General features: G+C 56.3%; 1 long non-coding RNA gene across 1 annotated transcript; it reads right to left on the minus strand.

Moving 5' to 3' along the window:
• Window positions 1–1,030: 1,030 nt before the first annotated feature.
• On the minus strand, window positions 1,031–7,465 carry LOC135579295 (uncharacterized). Its single transcript, XR_010471999.1, has 2 exons — window positions 5,272–7,465; window positions 1,031–4,641 (listed from the first exon to the last, which is right to left on the minus strand). It is a non-coding gene; the product is annotated as an uncharacterized LOC135579295 (long non-coding RNA).
• Between the last annotated feature and the right edge of the window lie 388 nt (window positions 7,466–7,853).

The following is a 7,853-nucleotide window of genomic DNA, read 5'->3' on the forward strand; positions in this document are numbered from 1 at the left end:
AAAAAAGTTAGAAACATACTTTCAACTACAGCTGCTATTGAAACTTCTCTGCTCCTGAAGGTCCTACCTCAAGCAGACATCTCTACTTCTCCAAACACATCTGCCCGTGTAGCTTAAACAGCTCAAAAGCTGCCGACTGCTAAAGGAGCAGCAGAGAACCAGCACCCAAGCAGCCCAGCAGCAGAATGAGCTCCCCACCTGGGGACTGGGGCTCAAATACCCTGAGCCCCGCCCACCCCTTCCCACAATCCCCTGGGAAAGGGGAGGGGTCAAACACCCCGGCCCCACCCACCACCCTTATCAAATCACCTGGACCCTCACTGGAAGTGACAGCACCTGCACTCCTGTCGGGCTCTGTCAGACACTGTTGGTTTTTGTGAAGCCCTGTGAGACCTCTTGGGTCTGTCAGGCTCTGTCAGGCTTTGATGGGCTCTGTAGGGCTCTGTCGAGACCTCTTGGGGTCTGCTGAGCCCTGTCAAGATTTCTCAGGCTCTGTTGAGACCCCCAGGGCTCTGTCATACACATTGAGGCTCTATCAGGAACTGACAAGATTTGTCAGGCCCTGACGGGTCCTGTTGGGCTCTGCCAAGCTTTGTCAGGCTCTGTGAGGATCCATCAAACTCTCTCGGGCCCTGTCGGGCTCTGTTGGACTTTCTCAAGCTCTCTCAGGCCCTGCCTGGCTCTGTTGGTCTTTCTTGAGCTTTGTCTGCCCCTGTCATGCCCTGTCGGGTACATGGCTCAGCAGGGGAGGGGAAGGAGTTGTAGGTCTGTAGGCCACAGCCCCTGCAGGGAGCCCACCAATGGGGGTGGAAGTGTGGGTCAAGGGGGAGGAGCCCAGCTGGGAGGGTGAGGTGCTTGGAAAGGGGGTGGGGCCTGATTAGGGTACACCCCTTTGGGAAGGCACATTGGGGAGAGCTTGGGAGGGAGGTGGGGTTGGCAGTGGCCCTGCCCACATCTTCAGCCCCACCGTCAACCCTAAACCCCACCCCCAAATCCTTCACTGGAAATGGAAGAAACCAAATGCTTAAGGTTTTTTTACATTATTTAATTTTATTGGGTGAGAATTGGCCCCAAAACCAGGTTAAAAATCCCCCAACATGGCCCTGGGGGAGCAACGTCAGGATGGCAGCGGCACAGTGCTGCCCTTTTCCAAGATGGCCGTCAGGGGCAAACAGAGTCACAGGCCCCACCACCCACCTTGGGCCCCACCCCAAAATGGCCACCCTAGGCAGGCACCGCCCACCTCAGCCCCACCCTTCCAGCACAGGCTTGGCAGCCATGACAGCCATGGCCCCGCCCACCAGCAGGGACACAGCAGCCGAGATGGCCACGCCCATCAGGGCAGCCACCTTGTTCCCATGGGCAGGGTGCAGGGCCACAGGAGCAGCCGATACAGCCGGGAGCTGCCGCCTGAGCACGGCGCAGACCAACAGCCCCTCCGGCAGTGCCAGCATGGCTGCCAGCCCTCCCCCCCCAGCCATCTTGGATTCCAAGCAGGGTGGCGCCCAGCAGCCATGCTGTCCTCATTTTGTTGTGCACAGGGCCCCGTGCAGCATCGCAACCCAGGACAGCTGGTGGGGTGAGGGGACCCAGGAACGTCGATCTATGGGCAGAATGCAGCAGCTGTGGGGTGCTACATATCAATGGGCCAGAGTGCTGGAAGTATATGGTGCTGCAGAGCAGTGCTGTGGCTGTATAGGGCAGACTGGATCTGTGGGGCACTGCTGTGGGTCTATGGGATAGGGTGCAGGAGCTAGTGCGCTGTAGGGCAGAATTGCTGGCCTATGGGCTAGTGGGAAGAAGCTATGGTGTTTTCTGGGACAGTGCTGTTGATCTATAGGGCAGAGGAACTATGGGGTGCTGTAGGGTTACACTGTGGGTCTATAGGGCAGAGTGAACAAGATATGGGGTGCTGTGGGACAGCACTGTGTGTCTATGGGGCACAGTGGAGATATAGGGTGCTGTGGAGCACTGCTGTCCATTTATGGGGCAGAGTAAAAGCAGCTATGGGGTGCAGTGACTCTATAGGGCAGAGGGACTATGGGCTGCTGTGGGTCACTGTGTGGGTCACTCACCTGTAGGGGGTTCAGCCTCTTCAGGGGTGTTTCACACCACAACAACCCCATTGACCCCACAGCCCCCCTGACCCCCACACCGCCCCATAGACCCTTGTGACCCACCCATAGTGGGCAGTGCAGGCGCAGTCAGGAGGGAAGGGTGGTCAGGTGGACAGAGGTGTGGGGCGCTGTGAGGCAGCACTTTGCACCAATGGGGCAGAACGCAGCACCTACAGGCTGCTGTGGGGCAGCTCTCTGGGTCTAAGGGGCAGAGTAGAGTCCTGTGCGGCAGCACTGTGGGTCTATGGGGAAGAGTAGAGTCACTATGGGGTGCTGGGGGGCACTCCTGTGGATGTATGGGGCAGAGTAGAGGAGCTATACGGTGCTGTGGGGCAGTACTGGGCATCCATGGGGCAGAGTGCAGGAGCCATGGGGTGCTGGGGGGCACTCCTGTGGATGTATGGGGCAGAGTACAGGACCTATATGGTGCTGTGGGGCAGTACTGGGCATCCATGGGTCAGAATGCAGGAGCCATAGGGTGCTGGGGGGCACTCCTGTGGATGTATGGGGCAGAGTACAGGACCTATATGGTGCTGTTGGGCAGTACTGGGCATCCATGGGGCAGAGTGCAGGAGCCATGGGGTGCTGCAGGGCACTCCTGTGGATATATGGGGCAGAGTACAGGACCTATATGGTGCTGTGGGGCAGTACTGGGCATCCATGGGGCAGAGTGCAGGAGCAATGGGGTGTTGTGAGGCAGTGTTGTGGGTCTATGGGGCAGAGTGTAGGAGCCATGGGGCATTGTAGGACAGTACAGTGGGTCTATAGGCCAGATGAGCTATAGGGTGCTATGGGACAGCACTGTGGATCTGTGGGGCAGAGTACAGGAGCTATAGGGTGCTGTAGGGCAGCACTCTGCACCCATGGGGCAGAGTGGAAGACATATGAGGTACTCTGTGGCACTGCTGTAGACATATGGGGCAGAGTGGAGAAGCCATGGGGTGCTGTGGGATAGCAAGCAGGAGCTATAGGGTGCTGTGGGGCAGTGTTGTGGATCCGTAGGGCAGAATGGAGGTGCTATGGGGCACTGTGGGGCACTGTGTGGGTCACTCACCTGTAGGGGGTTCAGCCTCTTCAGGGGTGTTTCACCCCACAACAACCCCATTGACCCCACAGCCCCCCTGACCCCCACACCGCCCCATAGACCCTTGTGACCCACCCATAGTGGGCAGCGCAGGCGCAGTCAGGAGGGAAGGGTGGTCAGGTGGACAGAGGTGTGGGGCGCTGTGGGGCAGCACTTTGCACCAATGGGGCAGAACGCAGCACCTACAGGCTGCTGTGGGGCAGCTCTCTGGGTCTAAGGGGCAGAGTAGAGTCCTGTGCGGCAGCACTGTGGGTCTATGGGGAAGAGTAGAGTCACTATGGGGTGCTGGGGGGCACTCCTGTGGATGTATGGGGCAGAGTAGAGGAGCTATACGGTGCTGTGGGGCAGTACTGGGCATCCATGGGGCAGAGTGCAGGAGCCATGGGGTGCTGGGGGGCACTCCTGTGGATGTATGGGGCAGAGTACAGGACCTATATGGTGCTGTGGGGCAGTACTGGGCATCCATGGGTCAGAATGCAGGAGCCATAGGGTGCTGGGGGGCACTCCTGTGGATGTATGGGGCAGAGTACAGGACCTATATGGTGCTGTTGGGCAGTACTGGGCATCCATGGGGCAGAGTGCAGGAGCCATGGGGTGCTGCAGGGCACTCCTGTGGATATATGGGGCAGAGTACAGGACCTATATGGTGCTGTGGGGCAGTACTGGGCATCCATGGGGCAGAGTGCAGGAGCAATGGGGTGTTGTGAGGCAGTGTTGTGGGTCTATGGGGCAGAGTGTAGGAGCCATGGGGCATTGTAGGGCAGTACAGTGGGTCTATAGGCCAAATGAGCTATAGGGTGCTGTGGGACAGCACTGTGGATCTGTGGGGCAGAGTACAGGAGCTATAGGGTGCTGTAGGGCAGCACTCTGCACCCATGGGGCAGAGTGGAAGACATATGAGGTACTCTGTGGCACTGCTGTAGACATATGGGGCAGAGTGGAGAAGCCATGGGGTGCTGTGGGATAGCAAGCAGGAGCTATAGGGTGCTGTGGGGCAGTGTTGTGGATCCGTAGGGCAGAATGGAGGTGCTATGGGGCACTGTGGGGCACTGTGTGGGTCACTCACCTGTAGGGGGTTCAGCCTCTTCAGGGGTGTTTCACCCCACAACAACCCCATTGACCCCACAGCCGCCCTGACCCCCACACCGCCCCATAGACCCTTGTGATCCCCCCCCGCCCCATCCCCGCCATGGTGTGCAGTGGAGATGTGGCCAGCCGGAGGAGGTGGGGGGGGCGCACAGTCAGCAGGAGTGCAGTGGGGGGGGCACGCGGTCAGCCGGGGGGGGCGGGGGGGCACAGTCAGCCGGAGTTGGGGGGGGCACGCGGTCAGCCGAGTTGCGGGGGGGGGGGGGGGGGGGCACGCGCGGTCAGCCGGAGCGGGGGGCGTGGTCAGCCGGAGGGGGCGTGGCCAGGCTGCCTTCGCTGTTCTCTGCGCAGGAGCTGCAGTGGGAAAGGGAAGGAAAGGGCCGTTATTTGTGTCACAGTCCTGGGAAACAGCCCCAAATCCCCCCGCTTCAACATTAACCGAGTGAGCAAATTAACTGCCAAAAAAATGGATCTTGAAAGCTTCTTTGAGCACAAATTATCCTAAAAACAGCCCCAAAATGAAGTAAATTGAATTTGAGACCAAACAGCCTTAAAAATCTCAAAATCCTGCCCAAATATGGTCCCTCACAGCTTTATATAATAAGATATATATGTAAAAATAGATTAGATACATTACATAGTAATTATACATAATATATACAGTATATATTAATATTTAATATCATTACAATAGTATATTATAGATATCATTATATTATGCCATTATATATTAATTATAAATTTCATTACATAATATCAATGAGTATTAGTTGATCAGTTAATTATATCAGATTATATATTATATATTTCTACTATTCATCATATTATATCGTTTATAGTAGCATATTGCTATATTGATTTAGTCTATATATTTACTATTAAATTAAAATTAACTTTAATAATTTAAATTTAAATTAAATTAAAAATAAGTTAAATTAAATTAAAATATAGAAATAAATTTTAAAATGGAATGTAAACAATTACGTGGGTTTAGGGAGGCGGCGACCAATCAGCGCCTTTCTCTCCTCAGAGGCAGCGACCAATCAGCGCCTTTCTCTCCCTCGGAGACAGCCGAGCGGGGCTGAGCCGGGGGAGGCTTTCCCGCCAGACGGCACCGGCCAATCAGCGAGCGTCTCCTCGGCCCCCTCAGCGTGAGGGAGAGCGGGACGGGGGAGACAAAATGGCGGCGGGTTAAAAAAGCCGAACATGTTCCCGCTTAAATATTAATTCAGTAAATTATATAAATAAATACATTTTTAAAGCTTTTTTTGGGGCCAAATCAGCACCAGATCTGGGACCCCCAGCTCTAGACACGTTCAATGAAGTGAATTCAGCCCTAAAACCCCCCAAAAAGCAACGAAATGCCCCTCCCGGCTTTAAATACAATAACTTACACACTTATTTCAACAACTACTTACATTATTTTAACAATTAATAATTTAAACAATTAAGCGGCTTTAGGAGCCTCAGAACCGCCCAAAATGCTCAAAAAAACCCTCATAAAACCTCAAAAAGCCCCGTTTAAATATAATAATTTAAATTAATAAGCGGTTAACAGAAAAAAACGCATTTGGACTCGCAATCCTGGGAAACAGCCCCAAATCACCCCCCGGGCTTTAAATATTAATCTATTGTATAAATTCTTATCAATAAGTAGATTCAAAAAGCTTTAAAGTCGCAAATCGGCCCCTCAAACTTTAAACGCGTTAAATAAACCTTTTAAAAAGCCGATTTAGACCCCAACGGCCCCAAAACGGCTCCTCACAGCGCTAAATAATTGAAACAACTCAGCGTCTTCAGGAGCCCCGAACCGCAGTGAAATAATAAATCAAATAATAAACCAACAATTAAATCTTAGGAGCCTCAAACCCGCCCAAAATGTTCCAAATAAAACCTCAAATAAACCCTTTAAACATAACAATTTAAATAAATAAGGGCTCTAAAAAAAACGATTTGGACTCAAAATCCCGGGGAAAAGCCCCAAATCTCCCCGAGCTTTAAACTTTAATTCTCCTGATAAACCCTCAATAAACAGATTTCAAAGGCGCCTTCTGGCACAAATCGGCACCCAAAAATTACGTAAAAACATCTTTTAAAAGCCGAATTGGACCCAAACCAGCCCCGATTGCTGAGAAAAGCCCCGAACCGGCTCCTCCCGCGTTCAACACAAAGATTTAAGCCGCTAAAGCGGCTCCGGGAGCCTTAATCGCCCCCGCCCCCCCCCCCCCCCCCCCAAACCCGCGGCTTTAAAACCCCAGTTCCGATCAAAACCCCCAGATACACCCCAGCCCGCCGGTCACTCATTAACCCGCCGAGCCCCAATTAACACCCGCACGATAATTACCGCCCTGACCCGCCCCGTTAACTGATTCCGGCCGCCGTTCCTGCCGTTCTCGGCTTTCCCGCCGCGGGGGGGCGGGGGGGGGGGGGGGCCGATGAGCTCGCGCTGCCGCTGCCGCCTCCGCCTTTCTGGTCCTGCGCGCGTTCTGCGCCGCCCCATTTATTACCTCGTTGTCCCGCCCGGTCCCGCCCCCCGCCCGCCCTCCTGCCAATGGCCGAGCCGCCCCGTCAGCCGCGCTGCCCAATCAGCGCTTCGTTGCTGTGGGCTAACGTCGGCGAGAAAACGCCGACCAATCAGCGCCTTTTCTACCTCAGGGGCGCTAGCGAATCAGCGCCTGTTACTGGGAGGGCGAACTTCGGCGGAAAGTGACCAATCAGTGCCTTCCTCCCCTCAGCGACACGGTGACCAATCAGCGCCTTTCTCCCACCCCCTCGGAGAACCCCTCGTGGGGATGAGCCAATGGACGACTTCCGAGGCTGACACTGTCAGCCAATCAGCGAGCGCCTCCTCCCTCCCTCGGTATAAAATAGCGAATGAGCGCAGAAGGGGGAAACAAGATGGCGGAAGAGAAGACATCGTGGCGGCATGCAGCGGCGATTTAGGAGGAAGGAGGAGAGTCGGGGCTGGGCGGAAAACCGGCGGCTCCTCCGGCCGCGGCAGCAGCAGCGATCGGGGGGTGTGTGGGGGGGAAACCGGCGGCTCCTCCGGCCGCGACAGCAGCAGCGATCGGGGGATGTGGGGGGGAAACGGGCGGCTCCTCGGGCCGCGGCAGCAGCAGCGATCGGGGGATGTTGGGGCAAAACCGGTGGCTCCTCCGGCCGCGGCAGCAGCAGCGATCGGGGGGTGTGAGGGGGGGAAACCGGCGGCTCCTCCGGCCGCTCCTCCGGCCGCGGCAGCAGCGATCGGGGTGTGGGGGGGGGAAAACCGGCGGCTCCTCCGGCCGCGGCAGCAGCGATCGGGGGGTGTGGGGGGGAAAACCGGCGGCTCCTCCGGCCGCGGCAGCAGCGATCGGGGGATGTGTGGGCGGGAAACCAGCGGCTCCTCCAGCCGCGGCAGCAGCGATCGGGGGGTGCGGGGGGGAAAACCGGCGGCTCCTCCGGCCGCGGCAGCAGCGATCGGGGCGTGTGAGGGGGGGAAACCGGCGGCTCCTCCAGCCGCGGCAGCAGCGATCGAGGGGTGCGGGGGGGAAAACCGGCGGCTCCTCCGGCCGCGGCCGGCACGTGGC

The sequence above is a fragment of the Columba livia genome, chromosome 4, assembly GCF_036013475.1.
Source record: "Columba livia isolate bColLiv1 breed racing homer chromosome 4, bColLiv1.pat.W.v2, whole genome shotgun sequence".
NCBI lineage: Eukaryota > Metazoa > Chordata > Aves > Columbiformes > Columbidae > Columba > Columba livia.